The 18370-nt window shown below is 38.9% G+C and overlaps 1 protein-coding gene across 1 annotated transcript in view; it reads right to left on the reverse strand.

Moving 5' to 3' along the window:
* LOC143902209 (uncharacterized) overlaps positions 1-18370 on the reverse strand; it is a 451988-nt gene that overhangs the window by 2181 nt on the left and 431437 nt on the right. The window contains exon 3 of the transcript XR_013258297.1: positions 142-351. The gene's annotated coding sequence lies outside the window, so the exon portion shown is untranslated. The remainder of the gene's footprint in view (positions 1-141; positions 352-18370) is intronic.

An 18370-nucleotide genomic window follows, 5' to 3' on the forward strand; every position in this document is an offset into this window, starting at 1 on the left:
TTTATTTGTATAAAAAAATACAATTAGAAGAATTATAATCTCTGTCACTTAGTAACGCGAATAGTATTTATATTTTAATAATTTTCTTAAATGAATACGTGTTCTCGCAATCTAATGCGCATGATAATGGTAACTAATTACCTAGTCAATTGCACAGTCGTGTTCGCATTTACTTGGCACTTCCTCCACTCAGAGATGCTCAATGCTGTGACAGTTAATACCGCTATCGATCCCTCTGCAGCCGCGTTCGTAATCGGCCATTATCAACGTTAGTACTTCGTCCGTGAGCTTTCGGTTTCTAGTAAACTCTAGTGGATTTACAGGACGGTGGATTGCACCGACGTGTTTCCCCTGAAAATAAAAATCCAGTTTAAACCACAAGTTGTCGTGAGTGGCCACAACCGGGAAAGTGAAGATCAAGTAACGATGCATTCCACCTCGTTGACGGAAATTACACCGGTCAATACACGTCGGTCCAATTACAGGGACTGGGGTACGGTAATTGGGGGAGGGATGTGGGTTGGAGACTGAGTCGTAATCGGATTACACTTTGAGAGTACCGTAATCCACAGTTTCTCTCTCTCTCTCTCGCAAACAATTAAATTTCGCGGTATTGGCTAGATCTCTGGCAATTCTCCAGGACACGAGCCACCTCCTTTACGCGGCCATTTGACTTTTATGACGCAGTACTCGGGAGGTAGAATCGTGGGGTTGAATTCAACGAGGTAGGATAAGCAAACCAATATTTCGCGCGACTCTATGCAGGGTACAGAAGGTCCCGAGATTACAAAGCACTGACCCAGCAATCTTTCGCTTCTACCTGTTTCTGGCGCATCGGAGTATCCAGATTACTGAGTAACAGAGAACACCTTTGAGAATAAAAGATGCAAGTAAAACTAAAATAAGCAGGGAAAAAAAGAGAAAAAAGAAAGAAAGGAAGTAAGTTACACGGTAAAGGGTCTGAGATAACGATTGCAAAAACAATTGGATATTGTAATATTATATATCAAATGAAGATTGAAATTACTTGCCTTTGTGAACTTTCAGTCAAATTATAAAAATCCCAGTAAATTAAAGCGATATTACTTTTCTACCATCATCTTTAAAAAAGTTACGAGTCTGCTATAAAAATACGCGTATGGAAAAGAATTTAACTATTCCTATATAATGCATCTTTTATATGAAACATAACGTGTGTGTATATATATATATATATATATATATATATATATATATATAATGAAGCAATATATTTTAAATATAGATTCATTATACCCATATATACTTGCAGTTGTACATAATGTTCTACAATTGATTGTATTACGAATAAATGCGTGATACCTCGAATAAATATAGAAGTAAATGCAATCTGAATTACAAATATCGTAGAAAGAAAATTCGTTCGAGCGAGATGCTTCGTCGAATACAAAAGAACGAACACGACGAGCGCGGAATAAAATCTAAGCGTCCCTCTCTCACGAGGAATTCTGTTGAGTCCTTCGGGAGCGAAAAAGAGTTGGATGTCGCTTGGCTATGACACACTAGTAAAGCGTTACTGTCGAAAAGACTAGCATGAAACCCGGGCATGTCGGGCGTATATTTCCGCATCAAAACCGGGACAGCGTTGTATCGAAAGATCGAGAGCATCGCGAAGAGAAAGAACTCTGTGTTATGTACATAGGTATACGAACATCTGGTACGACTCGCGAGAGTTAACAACGGTCGAATAAATTCCCGGTGATATTTTCAATCCCGCACCAGAAGCTCGTCCGGGGGATCCCAAACGGAATTCTCGCAACGTGAAAAGTCACACAAATGCAACAGAAACGCTTGACGTTACATACAATGGCGGAAGGATTTACATAAGAACAGGAGCTTAAAGTATAAAACGATCTCGATCCCGATGCACGCGAGATGCAATGCTGTAACATGTGTATTATGTCTTTATTTATGTCATTGCAGCATTGGCAGGAAAAAAAAAGAAAAATACATAAGTATTTTTAAAAACTTTGACATGTTCAGTAAAAAATTATTATTTAAAATTTTAAAGATATAATCATCAAAAATACAGTTATTTTAATATAACTTCGAAAGTTAATATTCAAAAATAGTTTTACAATTATTAATAATACCTTCAAAACTGATACCATCATAATTTTATTCCTCTTTAATATTTTTCATAAACAGAGTATATAATATTTCACTTCTCGTGTGCCTTTCTAGATCTCATATTTAAAAAACTATTGCATATATAGATTTACTTGAATTTAATATGGATCGAATTCAACGATTAATGAATGAAGCATTCTGTGTAATTCTATTGCTTATGCACGGTGCTCGTGCTACGCACTATCGATATCAAAACTCTATTATGCTCTAATTGTAAGCTTATGTTTTTATGTAAATCTTCGCGTGTGATTTCTGTTACATTAAGACCATCTTCGATCGATAAGTCGACAGCTGCCGGCTCAAAGCTAGTTCTAGTAACCCGATTCATGCAGATTGCCCGAATTGAATATCGGGATTAAATCCGGCTCGACTATCTCCGTATAACGGAAGTTCCCAAGCGGTAACTTATTGGCTCAGAGATCTCGGCGATTCCCTCCGCGAGATAGTCCCTCGCTCGCGGATCGAATCCCGACGATCTTATCCGCGACCGACGTAGCTACGCACACTTCTCGAACCATCTCCGTAATGAGCGTTAAATCCAATTTGCTAGCGCAAGTAAACTGATAATAAACTAATGGAAATGAAATAAATCTCGAGACTTAGGTCGGCGACCGTAAACCTAATATTTGCGTAGTTCTTTTATTTCACGGCGCGGCTTTGATATCCTGAAAACGACTACACTGATGCAAATCCATGCACTGCACTGCCCCAAAGTCTGATTGCGATTTCAATTGTCATTTCGCGCACACACGAATCTCTCGTTTGAAAATCGATCTCGCATTTTATCTCACGTGATTTGATATATCTGAAACGAAAACTTAAGTTCTTCCACTTCTGCTACCAAACGAATTTTCAGAATGTTATTACGTTAAAAAATGTAATATTTTATTTAAACACTTTTATTACTCTCTCTCTCTCTCTCTCTCTCTCTCTCTCTCTCTCTTACTTTTATTTAAATATTTTATTCACTACCTAAAATAAAAATATGTTCACTTGAAGGTATTTACCGATCAGAAGCATTTCAAATTATACCTGTAGCAGAATCATTTTATTCTGCAGCAGAGGGATGTACTGTTGACGCTGGTTCAATGATTTCGAAAGCCGACGTCATAATGGTAAAAAGCAACGCTTTCCTTACGTATATATCCAATGTCGCTCGACCCACTTTCCTTCGCATAACAGGCGATGCAAATTTTTGTCGCGCCGCGCGATCGCGAATGTTATTGCTTCGCGGTCTACTTCCGAAGCAAATACCGCGACATTCTTCACAAACAGGAACGAGTGCGAAAACTTCGCAAATAAGATATAAATACCGGCCATGCATAGATACCGCAACAGTATTACGGGATTTCACGGCCCTCCATCGCAATTTAGTCCCCCGTCAATTTTTTACGGCTGAACAGACGTGTTGAAAGCTCAAACGGCGTTTTCATTATTATTGAACCTTTTGTCTGCTACGGCACAATGTGCAATATAGATTAGAAACGGGCGATTTCTCGTTCTATATATAGAATCCAAATAAGAATCTTATTCATCTATTATTTTATTCATTTAAAATATATATTTTATGGATTCTCTCAATTACATTAGACTCAGAAGAGAACCAAATAAAATGCTTGATAAATTCTTATTAATTTAAGATATTTAAAATTGGAAAAATGTTGTAAATATACATGCAAATAATTACAATTTTTTTATTACTAATTTAATAATTAAATGCTTAGATATAAAGCTTATCCATTAGGGGTTTCAAAACAGAATCTATTTTCTTTTTAGAAAATTCATTTTCTCACGCGCGACAGAGAAATCACGGATCTGTAAAAAGATAGGGTAAAAGAAAAGAGTACGCTTTATATACTCAATAAAAAATTTTTTCGCGAGCATATCGTCGTTGTTTAAATGTCCGATTATTTCGCGAAGATGGATTATTTACTTTTATCCGAGGATGAAAGAAGGAGGATTAATCACATCCTCTTGTCCCACCTCGTCATACTTCCTCTGACGTAGTGAAGTTGCGAGACGTAGTGAAGTTGGAGAAAAAGGAGGACAGATTTTAGCAGATTAGAAACTCTGCTTGCTCTTTTTCGTAATGACGTAGGGGGTTCTTCCTCGACGAGAAAACGCGATCGCGCGAGTTGGCGAACACGATGCGGGACGCGTCACCGAGTCAAGCCGAAGAGAGGATGGAGGGTTAGCGATGCATACCTCCCTTCCCCCTCCCCACATGTAACGGATGCATACCAACTCCGCGAGGTACTCGGATACGTCCCAAGTATACATGCGCAATTCGCGAAACTTTAAAGTTTGGAAACTTACCAACGGGTAAATGGTGATGGTAGCTGCGACGACGTACCTTATACGAAGGGGAGGACAACGCGTCTCCTAGCCCGGCGTTATATTTTAAAACTTGGCAACTATGACTTTTAAGGATTTTCAGGAGTGCCCAGTGCACTTCCGCGCAGGACTGCCAAAAGTCTCTTGGGGGGTGCAAGTGCATGACGTCCTCATCTATAAACGAACACGTGGAACGTATCAGGAATTGAAATTAATCGCCCCGAGAACGGGAATGAGGATAATATGTGTAATAAGAGAAAAAGTAAATCTAAATTGAGTATTAAAAAAGATAAAATTCTCTGCGAAGATACGTTAGAAGTCGTATATATTGTTTTGTTATAAAAAAGGGCGATATTCTCCTAAGCCAGATTGGCAAAACACAGATCTCATAAATAATTTCTATTATAGAAGAAGTAACGTAACATTTTATAATCAGAGAATAAATTATGGCGTAATAATGGAAAGTTCAAGTTCCTCAAAAAATAAACCATTGTTTGTCAAAATTTCGTTATTAATTATAAAAATAACGGAACATCTTGACGGCAATATATCTTGATTATTTGTATATCTTGAAAACTGTACTTCGCATGTTTCATAATATGTATTCTTTACAGAGTTTACTAGCTAAAAGAATAACATTTCTTCTTCGATCAATACTTTAGAGATAAGCAAAGAAGTAGTCAAAAGTATAATATCTATGAAAGTTTAAAGTATGTGCGAGATACATATGTAAGTGATAATCCTGAGTTCGTTCATGTTAAACTTCAAATTTTTTATCGACGTCCTCGCGATAGACACTGAAATCGATAGAACTATCTGGCGAGCACCAGGATGCAATAAATATATGGGCTCGCACTCAGGGGAACAAAGTTGAAAACGAAGACAATTGCATAATAAATTATTCATGCGCCTATTGTCACGAGAGCCAATCTGGCTGCGTTGACGGCCGACGCTTCACTAATGCATGGTCCATCGCGATCAACGCGCATTCAACGACTTTCAAAATCGTGTACGTTTCCGGTGGCCGTTTTGGAAGTACAAGCTTTCACGAAGCGCGACAATTTGCATAAATTATGCAACCATTAACTTCGTACGTGGCCGCTCATTCAGTCTCGTTTCGTCATACTCGTCGTAAAATTTGAGAACTGGCGCAAGCTCTAACTTTATTCATTTATACACTTACGGTTGTCATCATGTCATCAGCATTTTACGCTTCAAATTTCATTATCCTGCTTACGGATATTGTATTCTGAAGAACTACGAATTTTAACAAACGCTAGAAACAAGCCCGAATCTAAAAAATTTATATCCTGTAAATGTATCAAATAATAAAAAAGAAAATAAAACTTCTCCAGCAAATTACAAAGAAATATTTAAAAAACGTTGTGTATTAAAACTTTTTAAAGAAATGATATACATGTTCGATTGTTCGATATACGGTGAAATATAGTATCGACGGCATTTAGTAGAGAGGCCCTATAAATAACTCGCAATGCCAAGCCATAATTTTCCAGCGCGAGGCGAACCATAGCCGTTAATATCGACCGATAAAGCTCCCAATATGTATGCAATCAAGAGGAAGTCGATCGTTTCCAAACTATCGAAGAAGAATGTGACGGGGTGTGACAAGAAAATTGCTTTTAAACCACAGTCGCATCCGCAGCTACCTGTTGGAACTAACTGCACTTTTCTCGCCCTTGTCCCTCGGTTTCTTCGTTCATTTCTTACGGGATGTATACTTGGACAAGATCGATTCCATATATACTTCATGAAGGAATTCCTTCCGATTACTGTCTATGTTTTCTCATTGTGTTCTCATAACTCTTTCCGTTAAAGCGGGATTTACTACTCTACTCTGAGATAAAACGTTCGATTTAAAAGAGGAAAATAGTATCAAAGATCAAGGAATTTAAAATTATTAAACTGTATATTATACAAACGTATGACCTAAAAATCTAAAGTATTTAATAATTTAATTTAATTTTTTTTAGTTTTGTGGACTTGTTGACTTTTAATCGTTTAACGTTCATTGGTAAACCAGTTCGTAAACTATAGTATGATATAAAATTTTAATCGCGTAATTATAGTATCAAAAATAAATCTGTTAAATGAAGCGCACTTGTATAAAAGATTCTTAGCTTAATATTCACCATTACACGAATACATTTCTCATCGAATATAGAACTGGGACAAAGGTGATTTATCGAACTTTGGAACTAATAATTTTTCGGAACTTACGCGCGGCAAGACATACATTCATGCTAGAAAACGTGTTACCCTTTCTTTCACATGTAACTATAAAAGATTATCAAAATGTCGCGAACAAAATCACATTTTTCGAAGTCGATTAAAATTTAATTATGTAATGCAAAGTTTCTCAGTTTCCGTCTGCGTAATGCAACTCCGTAATGCAGCGCGCATTAGGAGGGACATGAATTTCTTGGCTAAAGTGCAACCACATAGAGATGCAGCTAGTTTACGTTCGACGTAGCATTGCGGCCTCATTTGCCTCTAATGTGGCAAGATATTAGAGAAATGAAGCGCTTGCGGATCGTAATTCGGCCGAGCTAACCGCTGGATTGAAACGCGTATCCGTTTTCATGTCAATACTCCATGAAATGGACCTTCCACCTTCCCTTTCCTCTGCATCGTTATATCAACTTTTTAGCAACGAGTTGCCGTCTCTTTTCGTGTTCCTTTTACATATACTCTACTTAATTTCCACTCACGAATAGAGAAATACAGATCTCTCGTCGACGAGTTTCCCGTCTTGATGATGTTATATCAGTCAAAGCGGAAACGCGAAAGGGAAAAATAGAAAAAGAAAAAGAAAAAAAAAGAAGGGAAGGATGATATGAACTAAAGAAAGGCGCCGCGAGAAATCGCGAATTCAGTGAGACGACACGCCCTTCCTTGATCCTCCGCGAAAAGTCGTCGACTTCGAAGCAGTTAAGAGCGTCGTACTTTCCAATAAGCACTTCGACACTCTCTCTCTCTTTCTCTTTTTCAAAAGTCTCTCCAGAAGCTGGATATTACGATCTTCGTGCGAGAACTCTAAGAGCTTCGACTTTTGCTCGCGTCGGCGCCTTGAAAAATCGACATCGTCGAAGTGCGAGCTCCATTGTCATTATTGGTATATCGAACATACGTATATACATTGAGAGGAAAATGCCTTTGTACCGAACCGTATTTGCAAATCTCCAATAAGTTCCGATCCGACGATCTATATTATATTCTTCAAGAGTCATTTCCATTTTATGTCAAGCTCGACGATCTTTCTCTTCTTCCAAATGAAACTTTCAGAACCGCAAGAACAACAAATTAAAGAAACAAGTTATTTTATTACTCATTTTCTTAAACAGAGTCGCGAAACGATCACGAAGAGATTTAAGAACACTCGATTTCACTCGAATTGATGAAAAAATAAAGAATGAAAATGAAGGAGCACAGTGCGAAATTCTAAAAAATAATTGAAAATTCAGAAGATGGATAGGATATGAGAGATGGAGGAAAATTTAAGTAATTACGATTCGATAAAGCTGAGTCTCACAAGATGAAATAACGATGGTAAAAAATCCGTGCTATAAGAACGTCTTCTTTTATTTTGAATCAATTCTAAATTCTTATAATGCAAAGAGCTTCTTCACAATTAATGTGACTGTTCTGAAAAGTTTCAAAATTAATTGTTGCTTTTTCGAGTCGTATATCATCCCAGGAGATTACGTGTACTTCGCATAAACTTCGCGTCACAAATCCGACATGGCACGCTACGCTAAGCAACAGAAACAAACGCCGTCGTATAAAGCGAGTACAAAAGGCATGAATAAATCACCGGGGCAGGAAGTTTGCGGGTCGAAAGGAAACTTTTCATAGGACGGTCGTCGATTCTAACGTGGAGCTGTAACTCACCGGGACAAATTCAAGGTACGCCGCGCTGGCGTTACACAATTTTTATACAAACGCGACCGTAATTCCTATCCGATCGCGCGCTTGTTCGTTCCAGTAAATATATAGTGGCATTCGTGGAGGTGACTTCGTTCGCGAGTTCCTTCTGATTCCACTCGTGCTGAAGGTAATTGAAAAACGTTTCATCACACGAGGAGCCGGCAGCCGCACGAAAATCGTGGGAACCGGAACCTATCGAGCCCCCGTATCGGCGTCGTATTCGGTTAACTTATGGTTTTCTTTAAAACAGTTACCGATGGTTTCTTGACTCTGAACTAGATAAACACTAAATCGGATATAGCGTTTGCGACAATTTTTGATTCCGCGATGCAATTGGGCGAGAAGAAATTAACTACCAATGCATTATAAAACGTTATATATTTAATTAAGGTAAATTTGACAATTGACAACTAAATTAAATTATAAGTTAATTAAGTTATAAGTATATTATAGTATTGTCTATTTTTCATGTTTTTATCATAGATAGTTACAAGCGATCAGAAACAGAAAACCGAATTTCAAGTTCCAAAGATAACCCATGTAGAGGAAAAGCCTGATTTACGTTTCAATATAACTAATAGAGAAGAAAATCCTGTCACAAACGACTATAGCATAATGCACATAGCCCAATTTCGTGAACAAATAGACAAATCAAATCTTGATCTAACCGCATCCACTGTTATTTTGCAAATAAAATAGACAACAAGCAAAGAGGAGAAAAGTTTTGAATACACGGCAGTTCTGCGTACCAGTTTTGCCACGGGTCGGGCTTCGAGCGAGAAGAACCACCATTTTTCACGCGTAAACTGGTAGGTACTATGAGTGAGAGAAATGTAGATACTCTGCAGATAGTACAGCTTTTGTCCGAAAAAAAATGGTGTTTCTTCGCGAGAAGCTGACCCAAAAAAAGTTATATTTAAAACTGCCCCCCCCAAAAAAATGGTGTTTCGAAACTATCCTCCTCGCTTCTACCCATATATTTCGCTCTGTCGGAGACAGCGTCTCTTTTAGTATGCTTGCATACAGGATCCTTATTCGATTTCCACGGGTACGGCTAATTCTTTCCCCGAAGTTTGCGGCAAATTACGCAAATGGACAGCCACAATCGAGCACGAGACGACTAACTCGAACGCGGAGATATCCAATCGCGTCGTAGGCGGATTGCTGAAGGCTTAGACCGTTCCCGGAAATGAATGCGGAGACCCTTCGGTTCGCTATTATAAATCATACGCTCGGTTACCCATCATAGGCGGTAGCTCCACTTTGATAAGGATTTCTCTATGATGCGCGCCAACGGAAAAGCCGTTCGAGTTTGCGTTCGTCAGGAAACTAGGCCTAGCTCGCTCTGCATTTTCCACGACAGAACCATCGTCGCCGCTGCGGTGCGCTTGCTATTCTGATCGCGGGTTGGAAATGATACTCGAAGCCCGGTGCTCCCACTAAACGAATCTTTAGGCATAATTACCGCTGGACAAAAAATCCTAGAGAAATGCCGAGCACGTTGTCCGGCGGACCGACTGACGGACGGCAAACGTGATTTTCATTCCGGAACACGCTGACGAAAAGCGCCTTTTTTCGCGCCACCCACCGTCGAGAAACTTTTCATGCATGAGGCGTGCCGGGTCATTAATGTGTCATATGCAATCACGACGTCTGTAAAAAATAAACTATCCAGTCGCTGTATCCATAAGCTTATTCGACGCGGTTCAAGAACGGGAAGATGCAAATTATTAATGAGAAAATTATATCCACAAATAATCCATTAGTATATGTAATATTTTCTGTCACTATCAAAAGATAGCTCAAATAAGAAATTTTTAGATAATCATGATCTATCTCCTATTTTTAGTAATCGTTTAATTAGATAAAACGCATTATCTTCGGAACTTGAACTTTTTGCCCTAAACGTATCTGTTCGGCAAGCACGTATATCCTACCGTAATGCAATTGTAAGAAGCGATCGCTGTCAATGGCAAATAGTTTTTATGGACAATATATACTGCGCGCGCGTATACATGCGAGCAAAAGCACGGTGGAAGCTCATTCTTTTCCAGAAAGAAATAGAATGGATCAATTCTACTCTGTTTATTTTTGAGCATGATGGGAATTTATGGCGGGGAGTATGCCCGACGCCAGTCCTCTCGCGCAGCAGATGGTTACAGCACGACGCCGAGATAAGACCAAGACAAATTCTCCGCGGTGCGGTGGTGGCAAGAAAAAGAAAAAAAAGAAGGATGGAGAGACGAGGTGAAACGACACGAAAATTCGTCACGAGAAAGATCGATGTGGCGTAAATGCTACCGCGCAGCGACGCTCTTGTTAGGAATCCACTTTCTTCATCCTCAGCGAAGAAAGTCTCGATTTTATCCGGTTAAGAAAATGTACTCCGTAATAACAGCCTGATGACGGCATTTAATAACATTGGACAAGCATAACGGTCTCAATCTTTCGACGAAAATAGATTACTAAACTGAAACAAACGATCTTTAAGAAAATCGAACGCGATCCGCGAGAACTTGTCCTTCTACATTTTTATTATTTGTATGCGTTTATTTGTTTGCGTTAAATAATCTCGATTAAATTTTTTATAATCGATTATATTTATACTGATAATTCTTAAAATCACAATAAGTAACACTTTGTTTTGCAGAAAATTTTTACATATTTGTATTGCTATCATAGTATAAGAGATTATTGCATGCTTCTTCAAATAAAAAAATTTTAATAACATATTTATAAATTGGTTGCAATATTTCTGTTTAAATAATTTTACTATTTAGAATATTATTAACAGCATAATTTTACAAACGTTACATGATATTTTTAAAAACACACTATTTTCCAAAACCTTCTGTGCAGTTTCTGTTATCATTTTTCTTTCATGCATAAGAAAATGTAGTGGTATACAAGTGTTTCCTTTTACAGCGTCGTTTGCGCAACTACACTTGAATAAATGAGCAAGCTTCCCGGCAATTTTTTCAACAAACAAAAGAACACATAGATATATTTATGTTTATATTAGGATTTACGTGAACATTCGACGCACATCCATCTTTCCGATTATATATGCATGCCTAGTCGCCCATACGTAACCACGGGTAAAATTTTCCGAATTCGCGAGATTCCGCTCGCGACTGCACAGCGAAAGGCGCGCGTAAAGTACCGCAAGCGCAACATTCTTGTGCCCTTATCGTTGCCCTAACTAATTATTCCAGCCTTCAAGCGCCCACTCTGAGCTATACGGTGACAGTATTAAATCTAGCGATCGAAAGTCGTGGCGAGGATCGCGCGTCGGAAAAAAGAGATAATTTTTCGGAGGTGATTTCTCCCCGCGTCGGCATCGACGAGATAACTCGGTGGCGCACGTTTCCATTAGCATCGGTTAAAAGTGCTTTTCCATTAGCAGCGCCGTCGGGCCACGTCGAACAAAAGAGTTTGAGTACGAAAGGCGGGCGTGCGCGATAGCGGGCCACTGAAACGAGGACGATGTCGAGAGAGGGAAGGGGGATGTTGGTGGCGGCCGTCGAGGTCGAAGGTCGAAGGGCGAAAGGACCGACAGATAATGGGTCTTGCTGCGGGCACCCAGTCTATAGGCCAGGCGCGCACCTACTCAAAATAATATCGCAGGACGATGGACCGTCATCAATCACGCTGCGTAATGAAAAGCCCAGTCGGCGTTAAGGGTGTGTACACGCGCGCGGACGCGGACGCGTGTACACGGTTCGGGATTGTAAATGACGCGAAGGGCGGGGGAGGTGTTCGAGCAATGCGCGACCACGACGTTTGTACGTAAGAGCGGACGTAGCTATTAGTCCGCATCGGATTATTCTGCTATTGTCCGAAGCAATCTTGTCCCAACGTTCGCGCTGCTCCTTTCTCGCTTTCGTCCTATGCGGAAATCTAGTTTCCCTTTTCTTAAAAAAGTGTACCAACTCTTAGCTTATTAACGTGCTATTTCATGAGTTATTATTGTTATTACCGGCGCACCTGCTGCGAATCCAATACTAATTTCAAATATCTATTGTAGCTTCTCAGTCACGACTAACGCGATCACTTTGCATATATAGCAATATGTAGCCTGCTCGTAGTTAATTGGAGCGATTGCGCAATAATTCATAATCCATATACTCCATTATTGTTCGTATAAAGAGTCATCTTTTAAAGAAGGAAACGTTGCTGAGGATTAATCCTTTGTCCTTCCTGGTTGAAACGGTTTAATTAGAAGGAGAACAGTGAACTGTTCGCCACCTGAAATATATATAGACAAAAAAGATACAGAGAGATAGAGAGATAGAGATAGAGAAAGAGAGAGAGGAGGAGAAAGGTCGATGAAACAGGAGCTGGATGAACGTTTCCGGTTTTCCACTTCCCAGACAGGTTGCGTACTATATGTGACCCTACCCTGCATAGCGAACAGCTTAATCTGCAGTGACCCGTAAAATGATCCGCCAGAATCTTAGCTCCGTGTTACGAGAGATAGTTCCTGCTGACGGTGTAGATCTCGCCGCAATAGAACTTGTGATTAGCTAGTTGCACAGAGAAGCTCGTCTGATAGGCATTTTACTGCGTTGCGAAGGCCTGCTTACCAGGAATGCACTTGTGATCTGTCGATCAATCGCTTCTGAAGCTTCCTTGTGAACCTGACAGGATGAACAGCTGAAGGGCCCGGATCTTATCAAACTTTGTAACATAAACACTATTCCGATACCGAAACTAACGTCTTTTTGGAATGAATCCAAAGGCAATTCTCGATAGTTGACATTGATACATAGCATATCTAATTATTATCATAGACTGTTATTCATGTTTTACACGTTTTTGTTATTTTATATATTATTTCGTTATTAATTTGTATTTATCATTATAAATTAACGTACATTACTTGTTCATATTTGAACTCCTTTACTCGTATAGATATTTATATTCTTGACGCTCTTATTCGAAAAAATTCAACGCGCTATCAGCTACCGCATTTTACAGATTTGGGGAATAACTCTCCCAAATTGCGCGTAGTTTGAACATTCAAACGGGGACAAAGTTTCAACAGCCAGCAGAGATATGTTGTTTCTCAGTCACAAACGCGTTTCTGCGTGCACGTAATCGCCGATTTATATCAGAGAAATGGCCAAGAGGGACGAGTTTCACGCAACGCGCGTTTTAAACGTCACCTCGTAAAATGAAACTTTCGTACTTTTTTACATGACAGTAAAGATACGCGAACGAAGTTATTAAAGTCAACCGAGCTTACCTCTTCCTCCTAAAACGCGGCGGATCCTCAAGCTCCAAATGCGTCCATTTAATATTATATAAGAAAATATGTGATAGTAACTCCGGCGGTTTTAAGACGATTCATCATGGACGTATTTCGTGTCGGATTTTTATTTATTTCGGTATTGCAACTGCACCAAGTTTAATCGACTCTATGATTATATAATATTTAATGAATATTAAAATTAAGGCAGTAAAAGCCTAGATCGCGAACTTGCGTTTAACTAGGTAATCTGGCAACTTGTCCAACTACTTGACAGCTCTTCATTATGGCGACGTAAAACACGCCGAAAACAATCCAGATTTATGCCACTACTTTTCCAATTATACGATCTCAAATGTCGTGAAAAATAATTAAAAATGCTAAAAAAATTGTCAAAGTATGTTACTCGCACGAAATAATATTCTAATCAAAGTCAGAGTTGTTGAATGTTGAATATATATATATATATATATATATATAGCTGTGTTAATATATTAAAGATTATAGAAGACTTTTTCGGATTGACGTATACCCACTCAAAATTATAGAATTAATAAAATAATCTTGATATCAATTTTTCCATGAAATATCTAATTTAGGGCGACTCTTACAGTGCTGTCAGGAAATCTGACGAATAATTTAATTACAATTCAAATCTACGAACAATCGGTTTTGCTAATACGTCGCTATTAAGGTGAATAAACACGCGCACGCATCGTAGTTAGATAGATAGAAATGATCTCGTGAAATCGGAGCTGCAACACAGATCCATACATTTTAGCATTAGTAGATACAACACCATAGTGGTAGTATGTGTAAAGCGACTGCGCATTCGCATGATTAGAGTGCTTTTGTTTCAATCTCATAGTTCTCGCGAGGTAATAGCAACATGAATTCGGATCTACATAGGACGCGTTTGCGTATACCTTTAATTAGCGGTCGCGCTCGTGCAGCAGTGCGCGAGAACGAAGAATAGGCGCTGTTAGAGCTGCTTCGAAATTAGAGACGACCAGAAACGACAATTGCAGCGATAACGTGGCCGTGTCGATTTGTTCAAAGGCGACGAGAGAACGCCTCTTACGTTCGATGACTGTGCTCGGCAGACAATGGCTAATTGGAAACAAGTAGCACTCGAAACGTGTCGATTCGTCGGCGTGAACGCCGCGCGAATCGATGAAACGGTACCTCGCCGTTAGCATGCCGAAAACGCAGTGTTTACGCGAGCTTGCATTGTTCGTAAACGGAACGATCGCGCGAAAAATAATGGCGGTAATCCAGCCACCGCCGATTACGTGCCCCGGTAATTAGCGGTGATTCCCGGGATAACAAAGCTTTATTTTTATCGTTGTTTATTCAGCGAGTTAAAAAGCTTCTCGAAGAGTGGGTGATACTTGGAAAAACAAACGCGTTTTCATTGCAAATATTTGTACAAGCGAAAAGATGATATCAATATCAGAAAATTAATAAAATGCTCACAGCTTAATTGTGATTACGTTTCGCTGGGATTTTTGATTTCTTGGGTAGTTGGTTCCATTTTAAGTATCGCTAGGAAAAAAGATGATAAGTTTTTTGCACGTTTAATCAAATATGGAAGATAAATAAAACACAAAACAAAATCTCTGCAGAAAGTAAAATGATATCTGAAGAACGCACCGTGTTTAAGAGATTAATCACAGTTTAGAAGAAATTGAAACACTTTTGCAAGTTATATACGTTACTTTACATAATATCAAATAGTTTCGGGTGCTTTCTTCTGCTTTTCACTGCGACGCAAAGTTTTTCTCACTCGTGCAACATCACTTCATTCCGCGAGTATCTAAACTAAACGATAACTGGGAAGTTCAACAAATTTTGAACAAATACGCACAGTCTATATGCAATCAGGCAATGATGTCGCTTGGAACTCAATTACCGGAGTGCTGTGTTGCCACAGATTGCTAAACAAATCGGCAACGAGCGACTATGGTTTTCGAAAAAGTCGTCAAATGGCGAGCGCACGGTAGAAACGGCATGAGTCGCAAAATTTGATTAAACTAACACGACTCCGCTAATGAGTTTAAGTTCCGCGCACGAACTCGACGATCGCGATATTTTCTCGTGGGTCGTCGAATGTCGTAATTAGTGATAATTACCATCGGAGTGGACACAGCAGTTCAATATTTCATTATCGATAATAGTCGTCCCGTTTTACGACGTCGAAACGCTGCTGCCTGGCGCGAGGCTGAAAATGGGGTCGGCGAGCGAGCCGGTCAGCGCGCACGAGGGCGAAAAGTCAATCAGAAATCGGGTGTTGAGGGCCAACTCGGGATGGGAGTCGGAGGGAGAAGTTGGTCGGTGGAAATGGCGGATTAACCCGAATAATCTGTGGAATAGGCGAGAAGAGGAAAACTGGGAGAGTGCATGTCGTGCGCGTGTATACGTGCGAACGTGTGCGCTCGAGAGAGTGGGAAAGAAAGGACGGGGAATGTGTGAAACGGGAGAGAAATGACGGAAAAAGGGATGGCGGGAATACATGGAGCGATAGCCTTGGACCAGGCAGCCTGAGAGCGAGTTCGGAACGCCTTGCACGTGACGCCTGTACAATCCGCTAATTGAAGGAAAGCAATTAAAAATGTTTAATCGAACGTTCGTTTATGGCGCAGGGTACGGGAGGGATGGAGATATCCAATCGCGCTGCCGTCAATTTCTATCAGCGCCGCGTGTTGTCCGACTTATGGATTATAGTCTTCTCGTTTTACTTTTAATAGCATGAAGCTTATCGATCAAATATATTGATATCGATGCACCGATGTGTATTGTTGTGCTATATTGCATAGCGTTGTTGCGTGAGATTATTATCCCCTTTTTCCCCTTTTCACACACACGCATCAGTTATGTATACATTCCATAATTCCGTGTAATTCCACGTGGTATGGACAAATTGAAAGAGATTTTACGGAGAAATGTGTACTCATGATTTCTATTAACAAAATAAAAGCGGAAACCCAGCAAGATATCCCTGCCGCATGCAGTACTATTCGACTGCCTCCAGTTGGAATAATCGAATGATTCGAATGAATTCATCGCGCCGCGGCCGGTCCTGATTACCCAAACATTAATTATGTAGAATTTAATCAGTTCTCTTTGATCAAGATATAATAGACCTGTTTAGCTTTCGTCTGTATATTATACATATAAAAATATAAACAAAAGAATAAAAGGTTTTTTTTTATTAGGCAAGAGCCAAGACTCTACTGACAATATATAAACCCTTTTTTTCATACTACATTTAAATTTAATACAATTTAACATTCGTTATGAAACTAAGTATCTTTTCTGATAAATATGAATAATTAATAAACTATATTGTTACATTTACTCCGGCAATTTTAAACTTTTGTAAATAAATACTAGTAAAAGAAAACACTGTTGTACATTATGTCCAGTATTTCATTATACTTCTTTGAACTGTGTGAAGCTCAGGTTGTAAACATCCATTAACATAAAAGTTCTCTTTATACAAACTGTGTAACGATACTGATCTTTTGTCATAGTTAAACATGACGATGCGTTTAATATGAACCTCTTGTTTACCGCTTATTTTTACTTTTCATATTAGGGACATTTTTTAAGATGTGTGCTCTCTTTTTATATTTATCCTAATTATCCAAATAAATTAAACTTATTTCACATATAATAGAGAATAAAAATATTTTTTTAAAATAATTGACAAAAATGTGTCCCCTTTAGTTTCGATAAATTAGCGGGTATCATAATCTGTATATATTTTCTACGAAAAAATTGTAACTATTTATATGCACTAATATTTAAATTTTTACATATACACATTAGTTGTCATTTCTAAAAAATATGTACCATAATTTCATGTAGGATATCACATTGCCAGTAAATTATTTTTATTGCAGATTTTATTTTTGAAATTATCGCAAAGATTTCTCTTGAAACGAAATTTTCACGAAACCTCTCGTTTTTATCTATATTCTCACTATACTACGTTATAACCAATTAAATTTATAACGCAGAATTAACGTATCGTTATGTGTATTAAAAGCGTGATGTAAGAAGCTCATAGGATATTAAAAACGAAATGAGATCTTAGAATATCATTCTCTCTCTCTCTCTCTCTCTCTCTCTCCTGTCTTGTCAACACGTGCGTGGGGCGATGCATTTTCCATTTCCTACGAGTTTGCGTGCTCTCGTGCCATTTCCGCGAGTTTCATCTTTTTCTTGAAGGAAAACATCATGACTTCATAACGAGCTGGCAAGATGCCGCTCTTTACGCAGTCGGAGCACACCGGCAACGTAACTTAATTATGTGCCATATTGCGAGACTTCTGATGGAATAGCTAGGCAAAGTTCTTCTTCTGGAAAATTATAAATATTTTCATTAGACCATTTCCCGGTTTATCGTGAAAGAAACCGGAGTCAAGATCGCGATTCGTCGTCATTAACGACGAGGGTGGAAAATGTGGGACTGATTATGATAGAGCGATTACATTGGGATAAGAAGCTCCTCTTCGTGTATTCGCAAAGCGTTACGCCGCATTTTATGTCCCCCGTTTTAATGACCATCGTGCTACGCTGCATAATGCAAACATCTTTTTTTTAAGCAAGCACGTGCGTCGTACATGATATTAAAATATAAATACCGCCATAAAAATTTAAACATTA

This window comes from Temnothorax americanus, unplaced genomic scaffold, assembly GCF_048541705.1.
Source record: "Temnothorax americanus isolate GAGA-0224 unplaced genomic scaffold, ASM4854170v1 Scaffold39, whole genome shotgun sequence".
Classification (NCBI taxonomy): Eukaryota; Metazoa; Arthropoda; class Insecta; order Hymenoptera; family Formicidae; genus Temnothorax; species Temnothorax americanus.